This window comes from Bubalus bubalis, chromosome 10, assembly GCF_019923935.1.
Source record: "Bubalus bubalis isolate 160015118507 breed Murrah chromosome 10, NDDB_SH_1, whole genome shotgun sequence".
Classification (NCBI taxonomy): domain Eukaryota; kingdom Metazoa; phylum Chordata; class Mammalia; order Artiodactyla; family Bovidae; genus Bubalus; species Bubalus bubalis.
This window is the reverse complement of record NC_059166.1, coordinates 458108-476557: the sequence shown is the minus strand read 5'-3', so window position 1 is coordinate 476557 and position 18450 is coordinate 458108.

Sequence of the window (18450 nt, the reverse complement as noted above, 5' to 3'; positions counted from 1 at the left end):
TACAAAGACTATGGTGCTAAAAAAATCAAGATTTTCATGTAATTTATGTTCTATTGACATTAATGATCTATGTTAGAATTAAAAATGTAATAGCATTTAAAATGTTCAAATTTGAATACATAAAAAATTAAATATAAAGAACCAAAATATTTAAAAAATTATTTTGCTTCAAAATAATCAAACTGACACAGTAACAAAGAGAAGAAATGAAAATTAACCATATTATTAATAATTTTGTTGTTGTTCAGTCACTAAGTCGTGTCTGACTCTTTGCAACCCCACAGACTGCAGCACACCAGGCCTCCCTGTCCATCACCAACTCCTGGAGCTTGTTCAAACTCATGTCCATTGAGTCGGTGATGCCATCCAACCATCTCATCCTCTGTCGTCCCCTTCTCCTCCTCCCTTCAGTCTTTCCCAGCATCAGGGTCTTTTCCAATGAGTCAGCTCTTTACCTCTGGTGGCCAAAGTATTGGGGCTTCAGCTTCAGCATCAGTCCTTCCAATGACATACTTCTTTCCCAATTTGGAACCAGTCTGTTGTTCCATGTCCAGTTCTAAGTATTGCTTCCTGACCTGCATACAGGTTTCTCAGGAGGCAGGGAAGGTGGTCTTTCCATATCTTTAAGAATTCCCATATCTTTAAGAATTTTCCAGTTTGTTGTGATCCACACAATCAAAGGCTTTAGCATAGTCAATAAAGCAGAAGTAGATGTTTTTCTGGAATTCTCTTGCTTTTTCGATGATCCAGTGGATATTGGCAATTTGATCTCTGGTTCCTCTGCCTTTTCTAAATCCAACTTGAACATCTGAAAGTTCTCAATTCATGTACTATGGAAGCCTAGCTTGGAGAATTTTGAGCATTACGTTGCTTGCGTGTGAGATGAGTGCAATTGTGTGGTAGTTTGAACATTCTTTGGCATTGCCTTTCTTTGTGATTGGAATGAAAACGGACCTTTTCCAGTCTTGTGGCCACTGCTGAGTTTTCCAAATATGGTGGCATATTGAATGCAGCACTTTCACAGCATTATCTTTAAGGATTTGGAATAGCTCAGTTGGAATTCCATCACTTCCACTAGCTTTGTTCGTAGTGATACTTTCTAATGCCCTCTTGACTTCCCATTCCAGGATGTCTGGCTCTAGGTGAGTGATCATACCACCGTGGTTATCTGGGTCATTATAGCATATTCAAAAGCAGAGACATTACTTTGCCAACAAAGGTCCATCTAGTCAAGGCTATGGTTTTTCCAGTGGTCATGTAAGGATGTGAAAGTTGGACTGTGAAGAAAGCTGAGCACAGAAGAATTGATGCTTTTGAACTGTGGTGTTGGAGAAGACTCTTGAGAGTCCCTTGGACTGCAAGGAGATCCAACCAGTCCATTCTGAAGGAGATCAGCCCTGGGATTTCTTTGGAAGGAATGATGCTAAAGCTGAAACTGCAATACTTTGGCCACCTCATGCGAAGAGTTGACTCATTGGAAAAGACTCTGATGCTGGGAGGGATTGGGGGCAGGAGGAGAAGGGGACGACAGAGGATGAGATGGCTGGATGGCATCACTGACTCGATGGACATGAGTTTGGGTGAACTCCGGGAGTTGGTGATGGACAGGGAGGCCTGGCGTGCTGCGATTCATGGGGTCGCAAAGAGTCAGCCACGACTGAGCAACTGAACTGAACTGAACTGAAGATCTTTTTTATGTAGTTCTTCTGTGTATTCTTACCACTTCTTTTTAATATCTTCTGCTTCTGTTAGTTCCATGCCATTTCTGTCCTTTATCGAGCCCATCATTGCGTGAAATGTTCCTTTGGTATCTGTAATTTTCTTGAAGAGATCTCTAGTCTTTCCCATTCTGTTGTTTTCCTCTATTTCTTTGGATTGATCACTGAGGAAGGCTTTCTTATCTCTCCTTGCTATTCTTTGGAACTCTGCATTCAGATGGTTATATCTTTCCTTTTCTCTTTTGCCTTTTGCTTCTTGTAGCCAAACATTTTGCCTTTTTGCATTTCCTTTTCTTGGGGATGGTCCTGATCACCACCTCCTGTACAATGTCATGAACCTCCATCCATAGTTCTTCAGGCAGTCTATCCATCAGATCTAATCCCTTGAATCTATTCGTCACTTCCATTATATAACTGTAAGGGATTTGATTTAGGTCATACCTGAATGGTCTAGTGGTTTTCCATACTTTCTTCAAGTCTGAATTTGGCAATAAGGAGTTCATGATCTGAGCCACAGTCAGCTCCCAGTCTTTTTGCTGACTGTAGAGAGTGTTTCCATCTTTGACTGCAAAGAATACAATCAGTCTAATTTCGATATTAGCCATCTCATGATGTCCATGTGTTGAAAGAGGATGTTTGCTATGACTAGTGCATTCTCTTGGTAAAACTCTGTTAGCCTTTGCCCTGCTTCATTTTGTACTCTAAGGCCAAATTTGCCTGTTACTCCAGGTATCTCTTGCTGTCCTACTTTTGCATTCCAGTCCCCTATGATGAAAAGGACATCTTTTTTGATGTTAGTTCTAGAAGGTTTTGTAGGTCTTCATAGAACCATTCAACTTCAGCTTTTTCAGCATTATTGGTCAGGGTGTAGACTTGGATCACTGTGATATTGAAAGATTTGCCTTGGAAACAAACAGAGATCATTCTGTCATTTTTGAGTACTACATTTTGGACTCTTGTTGACTATGAGGGCTATTCTATTTTTTCTAAGAGATTCTTGGCCACAGTATTAGATATAAGGGTCATCTGAATTAAATTTGCCCATTCTGGTCCATTTTAGTTCACTGATTCCTAAAATGTCGATGTTCACTCTTGCCATCTCCTGTATGACCACTTTGAATTTAGCTTGATTCATGAGCCTAACATTTCAGGTTCCTATATAATATTGTTCTTTACAGCATTGGACTTTACTTCCATCACCAGTCAGGTGATGGATGAATAAAAAGGCTCAGCCTTTTTATTCCTTCTGGAGTTATTTCTTAACTTTTCTCCAGTACCTTATTGGGCACCTACTGACCTGGGGTGTTCATCTTTCAGTGTCATATCTTTTTGATAATTAATATTAATTTAATTACCAATTAATGACTCGATGGACGTGAGTCTGAGTGCACTCCGTGAGTTGGTGATGGACAGGGAGGCCTGGCGTGCTGCGATTCATGGGGTCGCAAAGAGTCGGACACGACTGAGCGACTGATTTGATCTGATCTGAATGTTATTTGTTAATTAGTAATAGTTAATATTCAGGGCTTCCCTGGTGCCTTAATTGGTAGAGAACCCGCCTGCAGTGCAAGAGACCTGAGTTTGATCTCTGAGTTGGGAAGATTCCCTGTGAAGGAAATGGAACCCCACTCCAGTATTCTTGCCTGGGAAACTCCATGGACAGAAGAGCCTGGTGAGCTACAGTCCATGGGGTCACAAAGATTTGGACAGGATTGAGTGACTGACACTTTAATGTTTAATAGTCAATTATTTATATGTATGACTAAGCACACATAGCATGCATCTTTAATTTTAAAAATTAAAAATTAAAAAATTTAAAAATTAAAAATTAAAAAAATTTAATTAGATCTTACTAAATATTCTGTGAAAATATAATTTCATGGCCGGTCATCTAAAGTTGTTCATGTAGTGGCCAGAGTAGAGAATCAGTGTCTGCTTCACTGCGTCGTGTCCAGAACCAGTCTGAGCTTGGTGTGTCCCATTCCACGCTGACACTGGCCGCCGCTTTGTCGCTAAGCGCTTCGTTTTCTCCTCACGTGAACTGAGTGTGTTGGAGTCCTTGTCACTGAACATCTCTGACCAATACAGCTGGACCCAAACGGCCCCCCAGGGGTCCTGGGGGAGATGCTGCAGCTCACTGCTTGGCCGCCCCACGAGCCGCTTCGGGGGCAGGCCCCAGATTGTGGGGAGACCCGCGGGTCCCTGGACCCTCAGTGCTTGTCCCGCAGGAAGGCCCCACAAACTCCAGCCAATTTCGGGTTCAGCCCTTGCCCCCCAGGACCCTTTGTTGACACAGTCCTCCTGGGCCCCTCCCCTCCCCTCCTGGTCCCTCCCCTCCCCTCCTGGCCCCTCCCCTCCTCTCCCAGCCCCTCCCCTTCTGTCCCCTCACCTCCCGGCCCCACCCCTCCTGGCCCCTCCCCTCCCCTCCTAGCCTCTCCCCTCCCCCTCCGGCCCCTCCCCTCCCGGCCCCTCCTTTCCCCCTCCTGGCCCCTCCCTTCCCCCCCTCCCCTCCTGGCCCCACCCTCCTGGCCCCTCCCCTCCCCCTCCTGGCCCCTCCCGTCCTGGCCCCTCCCCAACACCCCCCCCACCCCCAGCCTCTCAGGTCGAGGTGCTGTGAGTTCATTGTGCACCAGCCCCTCTGAGCTCGGGGAGTGATGGGTGAGCTGGGGTGGGGGTGGGGAGCTGTAAGGGCCACACGGTAAACCCAGAGTGGCTCCTTCACCAGGGCTGGGAGGGTTAGGCATGAACAGTTCTGAAAGCTTCATGCTCCCTGGATGCCTTTCCAAAAAGATGTGTTTAGGAAGCTGAACTGTTGGCGCCTTTTTGAAATGAAGGATCCATTTCACGGAGCTTCAGAGAATGTCCAGCCGCCAGCAGGACACCCTCCCCTGGGTGTGATGCCGAGCGAGTGGGAGGTCACCCGTACACAGTCCCCGCCGCACAGCCAGCGCTGTTTGAAACCCTCCGTCATTCTAAACAGAAACAGATGTTTGTGCCGCAGAGCTGTGCAGAAGTCGTTCTTCAAACAGTAGATTAAAACATCTGTCAGGATAGCCTGGAGGGCCAGACCCACAGCGGCCATCCCAGCTGGGCCTGCCAATCATGGCCTTTCCGGGGGGATGGGGGGTGGACAGAGGGACTGGAGGAAGCAGGGAGGTCCTGCCCTCTGCTAGTTCCTCTTGACCTCACCGCCAGGATTCGGACGTCCCGCTGGCCCGTCCCCTGGCCTTCTTATCTGTTCCCTGTCGGCAGGTCTATCCCTTGAACTGCTGGTCCGTCCCCTGTCCTGCTGGCCTGTCCCCTGTCCTGCTGGTCCATCCCCTGTCCTGCTGGTCTGTCCCCTGGCCTGCTGGTCCATCCCCTGGCCTGCTGGCCTGTCCCCTGGCCTGCTGGTCCGTCCCCAGTCCTGCTGGTCCATCCCCTGGCCTGCTGGCCTGTCCCCTGTCCTGCTGGTCTGTCCCCTGTCCTGCTGGTGCGTCCCGTGGCCTGCTGGCCTGTCCCCTGGCTTGCTAGTCCACCCCCTGTCCTGCTGGTCTGTCCCCTGTCCTGCTGGTCTGTCCCCTCTCCTGCTGGCCTGTCCCCTGTCCTGCTGGTCCATCCCCTGTCCTGCTGGCCTGTCCCCTGTCCTGCTGGTCCATCCCCTGGCCTGCTGGCCTGTCCCCTGTCCTGCTGGTCCATCCCCTGGCCTGCTGGCCTGTCCCCTGTCCTGCTGGCCTGTCCCCTGTCCTGCTGGTCCGTCCCCTGGCCTGCTGGTCCGTCCCCTGGCCTGCTGGCCTGTCCCCTGTCCTGCTGGTCCATCCCCTGGCCTGCTGGCCTGTCCCCTGTCCTGCTGGTCCGTCCCCTGGCCTGCTGGCCTGTCCCCTGTCCTGCTGGCCTGTCCCCTGGCCTGCCGGCCTGTCCCCTGGCCTGCTGGTCCATCCCCTGGCCTGCTGGCCTGTCCCCTGTCCTGCTGGTCCGTCCCCTGGCCTGCTGCTCCGTCCCCTGGCCTGCTGGCCTGTCCCCTGTCCTGCTGGTCCGTCCCCTGGCCTGCTGGTCCGTCCCCTGGCCTGCTGGTCCGTCCCCTGGCCTGCTGGCCTGTCCCCTGTCCTGCTGGCCTGTCCCCTGTCCTGCTGGTCCGTCCCCTGGCCTGCTGGCCTGTCCCCTGTCCTGCTGGCCTGTCCCCTGGCCTGCTGGCCTGTCCCCTGTCCTGCTGGTCCATCCCCTGGCCTGCTGGCCTGTCCCCTGTCCTGCTGGTCCGTCCCCTGGCCTGCTGGCCTGTCCCCTGTCCTGCTGGCCTGTCCCCTGGCCTGCTGGCCTGTCCCCTGTCCTGCTGGTCCATCCCCTGGCCTGCTGGTCCGTCCCCTGGCCTGCTGGTCCGTCCCCTGGCCTGCTGGCCTGTCCCCTGTCCTGCTGGTCCGTCCCCTGGCCTGCTGGTCCGTCCCCTGGCCTGCTGGTCCGTCCCCTGGCCTGCTGGCCTGTCCCCTGTCCTGCTGGCCTGTCCCCTGTCCTGCTGGTCCGTCCCCTGGCCTGCTGGCCTGTCCCCTGGCCTGCTGGCCTGTCCCCTGTCCTGCTGGTCCGTCCCCTGGCCTGCTGGCCTGTCCCCTGTCCTGCTGGTCCGTCCCCTGGCCTGCTGGCCTGTCCCCTGTCCTGCTGGCCTGTCCCCTGGCCTGCTGGCCTGTCCCCTGTCCTGCTGGTCCATCCCCTGGCCTGCTGGCCTGTCCCCTGTCCTGCTGGCCTGTCCCCTGGCCTGCTGGCCTGTCCCCTGGCCTGCTGGTCCATCCCCTGGCCTGCTGGCCTGTCCCCTGTCCTGCTGGTCCGTCCCCTGGCCTGCTGGTCCGTCCCCTGGCCTGCTGGCCTGTCCCCTGTCCTGCTGGTCTGTCCCCTGGCCTGCTGGTCCGTCCCCTGGCCTGCTGGTCCGTCCCCTGGCCTGCTGGCCTGTCCCCTGTCCTGCTGGCCTGTCCCCTGTCCTGCTGGTCCGTCCCCTGGCCTGCTGGCCTGTCCCCTGTCCTGCTGGCCTGTCCCCTGGCCTGCTGGCCTGTCCCCTGTCCTGCTGGTCCATCCCCTGGCCTGCTGGCCTGTCCCCTGTCCTGCTGGTCCGTCCCCTGGCCTGCTGGTCCGTCCCCTGGCCTGCTGGCCTGTCCCCTGTCCTGCTGGCCTGTCCCCTGGCCTGCTGGTCCGTCCCCTGGCCTGCTGGCCTGTCCCCTGGCCTGCTGGCCTTCTTGGAAGTGTTTTTTGTCCCCTCAGTGCCACTGTTGCTGAGACAGAGCAGCTGCTACTCCTGGCTGGTCTCTATGTCCCTGGCAGGTGCGAGGACCCAGGGCCTTTCTTCTCCAGGCCAGCTGACCTCCTGGCATCTCCAGAGGCTGCTCAGCTGTACTTCACATGTTGCTTTATTATCACTGATCTCTTAGGACCACATGAAGAGGACAGTGCTATCTGCTATGGCCTGGCATGAAGACCAAGACTCGGAGGTGACGGCAGGGTCAGGAAATGAGTGTACAGTGGATACACAGAGCAGAGGATCCCTCTTCCTCCCTTTATCTTGCCCCAACCTCAAACAGGCCTGATCACAGGCCAGAGCCTCCTTGTGCTGTGTTGGTGGAGCCTGGGGAATAGGTGTGCACCTGAGATCTGGAGATGGACTCACCTTGTGGGAAGGGGGATGATGGGGGAGGGGAGATGATGAGGATGGGGTGATGGGGGAGGGGTGATGAAGGAGGGGAGATGATGGGGGAAGGGGATGATGGGGAGGGGAGATGATGAGGATGGGGTGATGGGGGAGGGGAGGTGGTGGGGGAGGGGAGATGATGGGGATGGGGGTGATGGAGGGGTGATGAAGGAGGGGAGATGGTGGGGGAGGGGTATGATGGGGAGGGAGATGATGGGGGAGGGGAAATGATGGGGAGGGGTAATGGGGGAGGGGTGATGGAGGAGGGGTGATGGAGGAGGGGAGATGATGGGGGAGGATGATGGGGAGGGGATATGATGGGGAGGGGGGATGGGGGAGGGGGGATGAAGGCGGGGAGATGGTGGGGGAGGGGGATGATGGAGGGGATGGTGGGGGAGGGGAGATGATGGGGAGGGGGGATTTAAGGGGAGGAGAGATGCCTGGGACCATCCAAGGAGGCTGCTCCCCGGACCTGATGCCTGGAGGCCGCCAGGAGAATCTCCACCGACAGTGCTGCCAGAGGCACAAATGGGCTCCTTATAAGCCTGACGCTGACCTCCCCCAGCCCCTTCAGGGCTGTTTTGAAACAAATATTTATCTATTGTCCATCTATCTACCCATCATCTAGCAGTCATCTATGTATATCTGTCTGCCATCTGTCAATCATAATTGTCTACTTATCTATCCATTTATCCATTCATCATCTGTCATCTGCTTGTGGACTTATCTACCCATCACCCATCCATCCACATTCTATGTATGCAGCTAGCTATCTCTCTATCATCTACAAAGTGGTTATCTACTTACTCATCTATCTACCATGCATCTATTTGTCCATCTATCAATGACTTGTCTATCCATCATGACCCTTCTTATTATAGCCATCAGTCGTCAATGCACCTGAAGCACACGGGCTCTTCTCGAGGAGTTCAGGAACTCCAGGGGTGGTGTCCTACTCATTCTGGACCCTCCAGCATCTGCACAAATCAAGAACTCAGTGGATGCTCGCTCATCTGTGATGTTCAGCACTAGTGATTCTCCTGTTTGAGGGCTCCTGTGTGAGAGAGGAATTCTATTTGTTTTGTATTATCCCAGGAGGTTCCACCAGGATCGGCAGACAGAAACCACGAGGACTGCCCAGCTGTCAGAGTCTCCAGAAAAGGAGGGAGCTTCTTTAGGATGTGGGGTCGAGGCAGAAAGCGGAGACCTTGGTGGAGGGAGGAACGCTCGACCTGGAAACCTCCCCAGAGGATGAGAGTGTCACTCCCTGGCATGGAGCAGGAGAGCCACTCTATGGCGTGTTTGGAACGGGAGATGGCGGCACTGCTGGGGCAGAGGTGCATGGGGGTGCTGCTGGGGATGCGGGGGCTTCTCTGGACTTGATGGACCCTCCACCTCCCGCGTCCTGTTAGACCTGTTCCTAGCACTCGGAACATCCCCACCCAGGGGCGCATGCTCCTGCAGGCTCCCCTCCTGGCTCCAGGCGGCCGTGGGCCTTAAACGCAAGCCGGCCTCAGGCTGCACAGTCCCGGGTCCCATGGCCTGAGCCCGCAGGATCTCCCCAGCCACCCAGCACTGAACTCCGGAAGCCAGGAGCTCGGATGGGCATCAGCGGTACCCGTCCCATCAGTCTAGGCCTCACATCCCTGTTGCCGCTCCGGCTCCTCTGTGTCCCCAGCTCTTGCCCCTTCAGACTACCCGTGTCTCCAGTTTGTCCCAAGGTCTGAGTCCCCTGGAGAACACAGGCCCTTCCGGCAAGGACGTCTGAGCAGCACCCGGCCTGAAGGACCCCCGTGACTTACTGCTGCATAACAACTGGCCAGGTGAAGGGTATGTGTCAGTGAAAAGCCGGGACACAGGGCCGTGGGTGTCGGAGGAGCTGGGAAGAACGTGTGACCCCAGGTCCTGCCCCCGTGGGGGGTGCTCAACGCCTCACTTCTCCCTGTTGGGTCTACACTTCCAGCGGGTGGTTCCTGTATCCCCAAAAGTACTAGGGACACAGGGGTGCATACGCTTCTGAAAATGCTTCTTAAATCACGTTTGAGAGGAGTTCTGATGGCCTGAGGTTCACACACTGTTCAGGTGCTGTTGGGAATGGATTGCAGATGACTGAGGGCCCAGCCAGTGGGCCTGAAATGGGCACGCCTGACCCTTCCCCAGTGGGCACACCTGATCCCCTCCCCAGTGGGCACACCTGACCCTTCCCCAGTGGGCACACCTGACCCTTCCCCAGTGGGCACGCCTGACCTTTCTGCAGTGGGCACACCTGACCCCCTCCCAAGTGGGCACACCTGAACCCTCCCCAGACCTCCAAGAGCAGAGTCCCCCGTGGAGGCTGTGGGGGCATCTGAGATCCACCTGCGGGTCAGGAGGAGCAGACCCCAGAGCTGTGGACAGGCCGCGTGGCCGTCACTGCGGCCATGCTGAACTCACTGGCATGGGGACGCCACCGTGAGAACCCGCGGAGGCCAGCGCCCAGTGCCCCACAGTTTGTTTTTTCCTTCAGCGATCTGCTGAATAAGGACAGGGTGGGGTGGAGCACCGGCCTGAACTCACCACGCATTCCCCAGCAAAAGCGACCCAAACCTGCGTGTTTGTGGGCTCCTTTAGCCAACTTGTGATTTATCTTGGTTCTCACCCAGCAGGCTGCAAACCAAGACAAACACCCTTTGATGTAATCAGCGTATGACTCAGGTCCCCTGCACGATGGTTCCTGTGCAGAGGAAACAAAACGAGGCCTTGAAAAGTTGCCAGTGGAAAGTGTGTGTCTGCAGCCGAAGGGAGACCAGTGGTCTCCACTGCCCTGTCCAGGCCCAGTGTCCAGGGCAGCCCAGGGGACCTCCGGTTGGTCACTGGGGGCCCAGAGCAGCTCGCCGGGGGACGTCCGTGCTGGTCACCCAGGGCCCAGGAAGGCCCTTCAAGGGGAGGTCCATGCTGGCCACTCAGGGCCTGGGCAGCCCATCAAGGGTCCTCTGTGTTGGCCATTCAGCATCAGGGAGTCGCCCACCCCTCAATCCAGAATATCACAGTCTGGCTGGCAGGAGGAGCATCAAGAACTCGTGGCGATGCTGGGAGCCCTTGGACTTGAGGGTGGTGCCCCCCTGCCTCCCTGCCGCCTGTGATCTCGGGAGACTCTGTGTCTGGGAGCCTGTCCCTCTGCCCTGGACAAGGGCTGGAACTCCTCTGAGGGCCTTTTTCTTGGTGAGGAGATGTTGCGTTTCCTGCTGAGACTAAGCAAGTGGGAACCCAAAGCCTGTGGGGGGCGCTCGGGACCCGCGGGGAGGCCTCACCCCATTTGTGCCCTCTCCCTGTGCTGCCCCGGGACAGTGCTGTCTGGAACGATTGAATAGGAAAGAAGGCTTGTTTCCCACCACAGCCTGGGAAACCCACTCCCCGAAGCCATGCTCAGAAGCAGAGAGAGGCCAGGGCGGCCGGGACGCCGCTCACCAGGGGCAGCCCGCCGTCCTGCGTTCCTGGACTCAGCCCCTGATTCAGACCCTCAGCCTTGCCAGGTGCCAGGACTTCCCAGGTGTGGGGAAGGTAGTCAGAGGGACAGACCCTCCTTCCTGAGGGTGAAGTCCAGTGGGGGAGACACAGAAGAACCAGTGTACCCAGAGTAACCTACACCGGGAAATGCACGGCCGGGCTCTGGGGAGTGCCCTGGGGACATGACGCACAATTCAGGGTTAGTGATCGAACGTGTCTCTTTTAACAAAGAGAAGCAGGACCCAGGAGCAGTGACTTGCAGCCACCTGCAGTGGGTTCTGAGGAAACGAGCCAGGAGCAGACCTGAAACTGGGTCTCAGGACATGAACCCCCGGCCAGAGGGGCTCCTGCAGGGTTACGAGTCGTCTCAGCCCCTCAAAGGCCCAGCGGCAGGTTTGGGAGACAGCAGGAAGCTCGAGGAGTTGGAGGGCTCCGGGCACCTTTTATCTCACAAACCGCCTCACGCACAGGTTCCTGCCCAGGAGTAGGTTTGTCCACACCCATGCGGAGGGTCAGCTGACCCCAGCAGTGATATCACCCAGGGTTGGGAGAGTTTCAGCGTCAGATGAAAACTTCTTACAGTAAAAAGATGAAGACACCTTAAGAAAAGTCCATTGACAAACATGAGAATTTATTTGCCAAGTTACAAGAGAAAAAAGCTAACATCTAACAAGCTATACTCTCTACAGAGATTTAACAAACTGATTAGCTAAAGATAACCCAATAGAAAGAAAAATGGACAGAGATTCGAATAGTGATTAACAGAAAGGCAAGTCCAGAGGAACTCTGATGACGCTCAGAAAATGCTGATTAAGGGAACAGTGAAATATCAACCTGCAGCGTCAATTACAAATAAAAAATGGTAGTCGTTGCTGGGAGGAGGCAGGACTGTGAATAGTTGCCGCCCCTGCGCAAGGAATCCGGTACCATCTGCTGGTGGGGGACAGTCACCCCCACCCAGGAAGCCACGTGCTGTGCTCCACACGGAGCACGGCAGCGCTTGGTGAGGGTGCGCACGCGTGCGGAGCCCAGGCAGTGGTCTCCGCAGCGGGCGCCCGCAGGGGAGGGAGCAGGGCTGGTGGGTGAGGGTGCGCACGCGTGCGGAGCCCAGGCAGTGGACGCTTCCGGCAGTGGTCTCCGCAGCGGGCGCCCGCAGGGCAGGGAGCAGGGCTGGTGGGTGAGGGTGCGCACGCGTGCGGAGCCCAGGCAGTGGACGCTTCCGGCAGTGGTCTCCGCAGCGGGCGCCCGCAGGGGAGGGAGCAGGGCTGGTGGGTCGCGGCGTGGACCGTCCTTACAGCTGTCATGACGACGATGAGGCTGGAACACATTCTTAGATGAGAAGAACAAAGGCGAGGTGGATTGCATACCGTGATTCGGTCTTTCCAGCGGCGACACACTTGCAGTCGCAGACATGCACACGCACACGTGCGATTGCGCGTGCTTCGCTGGAACGAGGGGAAGGCGCGGGACACGCCCCCAGGCTCACGCTGGCAGGCTGGCATGGGGGTGGGGAGGCCGGAGGACAGAGGAAAGGAGCAAACGCTGGCGTGTTGAAACCAGACTTTGGCTGTGTTGGGAGCGTCACGTGTGGCGCTGTCCGTTTACGTGAAAGCGTGCGTGTGCGTACAGACGCTTGGATGGTGTTTACTGTCATGTCAACTGTGGTGACCAGAGGACTACAGCCTTCTGGTGATTTCCTCCTTTTTAAGACCTTACAGTTTTGTAAATTTTTATACGAAAGTGTTTTTTAAATTGTTGCTGGTGTTGTTTAGTCCCTAAGTCGTGTCTGACTCCTTTGCGACCCGATGGTCTGTATCCCGCCAGGCTCCTCTGTCCATGGGCTTCTCCAGGCAAGAACACTGGAGTGGGTTGCCATTTCCTTCTCCAGGGAATCTTCCCGACCCAGGGATCAAACCCAGGTCTCCTGCATTGCAGGTGAATTCTTTACTGCTGAGGCATCAGGGAAGCCCTGTTTTTTAAAAATCACTAACCAGGAAAAGAGCGGAGAGGCTACTTTGCTGTGCGGAGAAATAGAAACACACAGCAAGAGGAGGCCCTCCAGGGGTGGCCCAGCCTGCCCCTGACCCGCCTTGTGGTGAGGCCGAGATGGGGGGCCGTGGGCCCCAGAAAGGACCCCGCCCTGGGCGGTGGGGCAGGGCGGAAGGGGTTGTGCGTCTGCAGAGTTTGCCGTCAGCGGGGCGAGCCTGAATGTCGCAGGAAGCTTCTCCTGACTCATCTTGGAGCAAACACGAGACAGGACAAGGCCAGTCCACTCTTCCTGTGTGGACACTCCCTGCCTCTAGCTTCTCTCCCACCTGGCTGAGGGGCAGGCACCGTGAGGGGGGCTTTGCATGTTCTCAGCCTCGAGAAGGGCAGCCTTTGTGTGGAGACCATCTGTCTCCTCTCAGGAGCTCCTGGGGACCTTTCAGCCACTGCCGTACCCCTGGCTCAGCGCAGTTATGTGAACGCTTCTTGTGCAAAAAGGGAAGCTGCTTCCGTGTTTTATTAGGTCTTTCCAGGTGTTGTAAATTTTTAAAATTCTGTTTACTGTTCATTATTAACTTATTAGTATTGAAAACCACCATTGAACACTTAACAAAATTGAGGATTATTTAACCCAGATGATAATTAAGAATGCCAGTTTTATTCCTTTTGCTTCCAATGGGCTCGAAAGAACAAGGAGTGAGGCTAACCAGCGGGAGGTGACTCTGCTTAGTATCTACCTCTGAGCTGCGGTTTATGGCTGATCTGTCGCCCGTGGTGTGCAGGATTCCACTGATCGATTCCCAGCGAGCCCGTTGGGAGGAGCCGCCCGCCTGAGCGTGAGGCCATCTGGTGCCCACCGCGGCTGCTGGTTAAGTAGGTGAGGAGCGACTGTACTCTGTTTACACACAGCAACCTGGTTCAGGGAGATTGAATGACACATCTGAGGGTGCACGGCTAATAAGGAGCAGAGCTGGATCAGTGGAAACCCTTTCATGTAAACATCCAGGGTTGGCTCCAAAAAATAGATGTTTTGCATTTAATCAACAGAAAAGCTTTGGTTTGAGCTCATCTCGATCCATGACTGTGGACAGTCCGGAAAGTGGATATTCTGGAATTCAGTCAGAGGCCCTTCCTTCCTTCCTGGCCTTTTCATTTTTTCTTTCTGTGGTCGAATGTTAATTGCAACTAAATCTTGTCTCCCAGACGTCAGCCTGAGCAAGCCGCCAGCAGCCCTGACTCACAAACGAGGCCCGGGGGTGAGCTGCCTGCAGAAGGTATCAGCCTCTTCAGATGCGAGCTGGCTGGTCAACCCAGGGCCTTCTGTGCCGGCATGTAAGGCCCAGACCGTCATGAAATTCTGGCATGGACACAGGTTCCTTCCTTGCCTCACATCTGAGTATTTATGCTGAGTTTGGAAAGTAACCACAGTTTGTTCCAGCAGGAGTCAGCCAGGTCAGTCTCTGCAAGTCGAGATAAAGCCTCTGCCTTGTCCAGAGTGAGGGCTGCAGATAATAGCAATCTGGGAGAATGGGTCTGCCTGACACCGGGGGGCCCATGGATCACAAGACCCCGAGCGGCTGGAGGATGTCCAGGAACCGGTGGCTGTTCACTGCTCATTATCGCTTTCCAAAGCCCAGGGTGTGGACACTTGAAATTATAATAGGAACCAACTCTTAACCCCATGAGAATCACCCCCTTCTCACCACCTTTCAGAATGGACAGGAAAGAAAAGCTTCTCAGAAAACAAATGAAAGCGTGAAACCCAGGACTTAGCAATGGCAACGGAATGAGGTGGCTGGTGCCCGCCTCTGTGGCCCAGCTCACGTTCTACAGCTGCTCCCTGGGGAGGCCCCCAACATAACGTGCTCTCCAAGTCACAACAAGCCAGCCACAGTATCTTAAACTCCAACGCTGGAGAAAACACTGAGCAGCTGATGAGATGAGGTAACAGGCCGGTAAGGAGCAAGAGAGGGCACAGGCGTGTGGACACGTGTGTGCACGTGTATGCGTGCACGCATGCCCAAGGGGAGCGTTGCATTTCCACCTCTCTGCACAGGCCAACAAGGGTTGTCCTACTGGGACCCCGGGTAGGGGAAACAGCTGGTGGTGGCCACAGTGCTCACCGTGTCCCCACGATGTGCCAGGACAGACAAACCCGGGGTTCCCAGGCGCTCAGAGCCCCAGGGCTGGCCGACATACACAGGCCCTCGGCGGTCACTCTGCAGAGCAGACATTCTGTGCCTATGAACAGCGGACCAGCTGGCACGTGGTTGCGGTTTGTAGTTTACAAAGAAATTTCATGCATGCGTCTTATCTTCTTGTCACCATGAGGCAGACATGATTCCATGGGGCTCAGTCTTTAGAGGAGACAGAGCGCTACATGGAGGGGAGCCAATCTGGGGGTGGCCTAAATTCTCTGGACCTGAGAGGTGAGGTCTACCTGGCTGGCTGGGAACAGATTCCAAAAGATTCTGTGGTCAGAGTCTGACCCTGGATGGTCACTAACCCCTTGTCACTTGGCCAGTAAGTAGCAGGGCAAGGGCCCAGCAGCTCACATTTGCTCGTTGGACACTTAGCTGGAACAAGCACGAGCCCGGTGCTGTGGGCTCAGATGGAGCCCTAGCCTCTGAACTGGGCTGGCAGCTAGAGGAAGGGGCAGAGACATGGGTGTGACCACAGCCATGTGGGGACCACACGCCCGCCACGAGTTGTCGAGCCGGAGCCCCAGGGTCTGCAGGAAAGTGGAGTTAGCACCGGGGAGATGTGCAAGGAGGAGGCTCGAGAGTGTGAGTGCCTGTGACGAAGGGGAGCCGAGGAGGGAGCCACGTGGCTGAGAGAGGCCTGGGCGTGCGCGGACGTGTGTGTGTAGGTCTATGCTCTGTAAGGAAACTCTTTGGACATTTGATCCCGTTTAGGAAGCAAACCTCTGAGGATGTTTTGGTCTGTTTCTCCTGTTTGGTGCTCGGGCTCTCACGGTGGTTGAATGTGTCTGTACAACATGTGCGTTCAGGAGATACGTCCTCAGCCTAGAGGCTTCTTGAGGCCACATTCCTCCTGTTCGGCTCAGCGCCTGTTGCCCTGCTGGCTCTTCTCTGGAAGGGCCAGAGGCATGGAGGCCGGGGTTGTGGTCCCTCCTTCACGCGACTGCCACCTGCCGTTTCCGCGAGGTCAGTCACAGCTTGCCAGGTGTGTGGCAATGTCTCTGAGGGTGTGTGTCCTGTTTCCATCCTCCTGTTAAATTCTAAGCTCAGCGTCTGAAGAGCTCATTTCTTACCCACCATGCCATGCAGCAGCGCCAGAAGACAGGCAAACCGAGATCTTCTTGTTTAGACTGAATGACATCATTTCCTGGTTTAAGGAAATTAACTTGGGATTTTAAATTGTAAGTTTGGCTTTGGTAATTAAACACAGGCAAACATTTTGTTCTCAATGTTGGAATTCCCCAACTACCAGAATGAGAACAATGCCAACAAAATGCTTTAAAAATAGTCATTGACATTTTTCTTCACACATAGATCCCGAAAAGGAACCATTTTCCCATAAGGTCAAGCAGGAATGTCACGTTATGTGGGCAGACCTGAGATTAGCTCCTTCTGGAAATAAGCTTGCATGGGTTGAATGAAGTTTTCATATTTTTTCCTCTATAGGTTTCTAGCTTTTGTTACCAGAGTTGGTAGCTTTCATCAAAAACCTTTGACCTCGTCCAGAGAAAGGCATATATCTGGATGAACACTGAAAACCTCTACCAATCACTTGGATGTGCGTATACACAGTGCATGACAGCAAATGTTCTTGGCAGTGGTTTGCTGGCTCATGTCCTCGAATCAGCTGACCTTTGCATGATTTTCTGGCACACAGCGCTTCCCAGTATTTTAAGAAGGAGCACGTCCCTGCACTGAGGGCTGTGTGCTGAGGTCCTGCCTGGCTGCAAAGGAGGCCAACTCAAAAGCTAAGACATGGAATAACCTAACTGTCCATTGACAGACGAATGGATAAAAAGAAGTATAAAATGGAATACTACTCAGCCGTAAAAATAATGCCATTTGCAGCCACATGGATGGACCTAGAGATTGTCATACCAAGTGAAGTCAGTCAGACAGAGAAAGATAAATATCATATGATACGGCTTATATGTGCAGTCTAAAAAAGTGACACATAGGAATTAACAAGAAAGACTCGCAGACATCGAACACAAACTTACGATTACCAAAGAGGCAGAAGGGGATAAATTCAGAATTTGGTAGGCATATACACTACCACCTAGAAGGTAAACAGCAAGTTCCCAGTGTATAGCACAGGGAACCACAGGCAACATCTTGTAACAACCTGTAATGGAAAAGAAACTGAAAAGGCATCCATACACGCATACATGTGTGTGTATCTGAACTGCTTTGCTGCACACGTGAAACTGATGTGCTATTGTAAATCAACTATACTTCAATTGAAGAAAAAGAAAAAAATAGGCAAATTATGTCTATGCATATGCATAGGCAAATGACACAAACAAAAATACAAACTTCTAACAAAAAGGGAAATAAGAAACACCCACACCAGGCTCGATTCAGCGCTGTTACCTGCCCACGGCAGGCGTGGGGAGCTGACAATCTTGGATTCTAAGTGGCTGCCGGGCAGGCCCCGCGCCTGTGAGCTCTGCATGCGAGCGTGCCCACTGTGCATCCCCTGGGGCAGCTGGGTGAGGGTGGCGTCTCACCAGGTGTGCCTGGGGTCACCTCACTGGGGGTGAGGAGCCGTTCCCATTACAGGAGCTCTACATTGCCTGCAGATTCCAGGGTTTCACGGATGCATGTTCAGGGCACATGTGACCTGCCATGGGCCTGGACTCAGAGATGGACGCCAGGGACCTGATGCCATCAGTCACGACCGCGACACCCGGGGAGGGGTGTGGGGGAGCATCTGGCCGGAAAACCAAAGGGAAAAGCCTGGTGTTCACGGCTGCATCCCCTCAGGCCCTGGGAAGAGCCATCCCAGCACCGAGTCAGGGCATCGGGCTCTCAGACAAGAGGCTCTAATTTCACGGGTCACGGCCTCCAGCTCGGACTTTCTGTTGCAACATCAAATTTATAGCCCCACGGACCACTCCCCCTCCTGGGAATGCTCCCTCAGTGTAGAGAACGGGGGGACAGACCACCCTGCCTGACCGGAAAGGCCCCGGGGGGCAGGGTGGCCAGTACAGGCGGGACAACCCACTGTCCGTGGGGTGGCTCCTCAAAGGAGCTAGGGGTCCTGCCTGACTCAGCCCACGGGGGCCTGGGGGCCTCGGACCCCGAGAATGCTGGGGCTTCACTGGAGCTTAGAGACGGAAGTTCACGTTGGGAGACGGACCGTGGTGCCTCTTCCACAGTACACGCGGTCGTTATGCTTTCCAGTTGAAACTGATACGCTAGATGCAAATACATGCGCACAAATGGAAGACGGGCTTGCCTCTGCCCATGCTTCAGCTGCTGATGGCTGCAGAGATGCCTGAAGCTGGACCTGTGCCCCAGCCCCGGACCCGCTGCCTGTCTGGTCTGGGGCCCCGAGGCCGCGTCTCTCTGAGGCCACGTGTGAGAGTTAACCCTGGAGGTACAGGAAGCGGGGTGCAGGGAGGTTTTC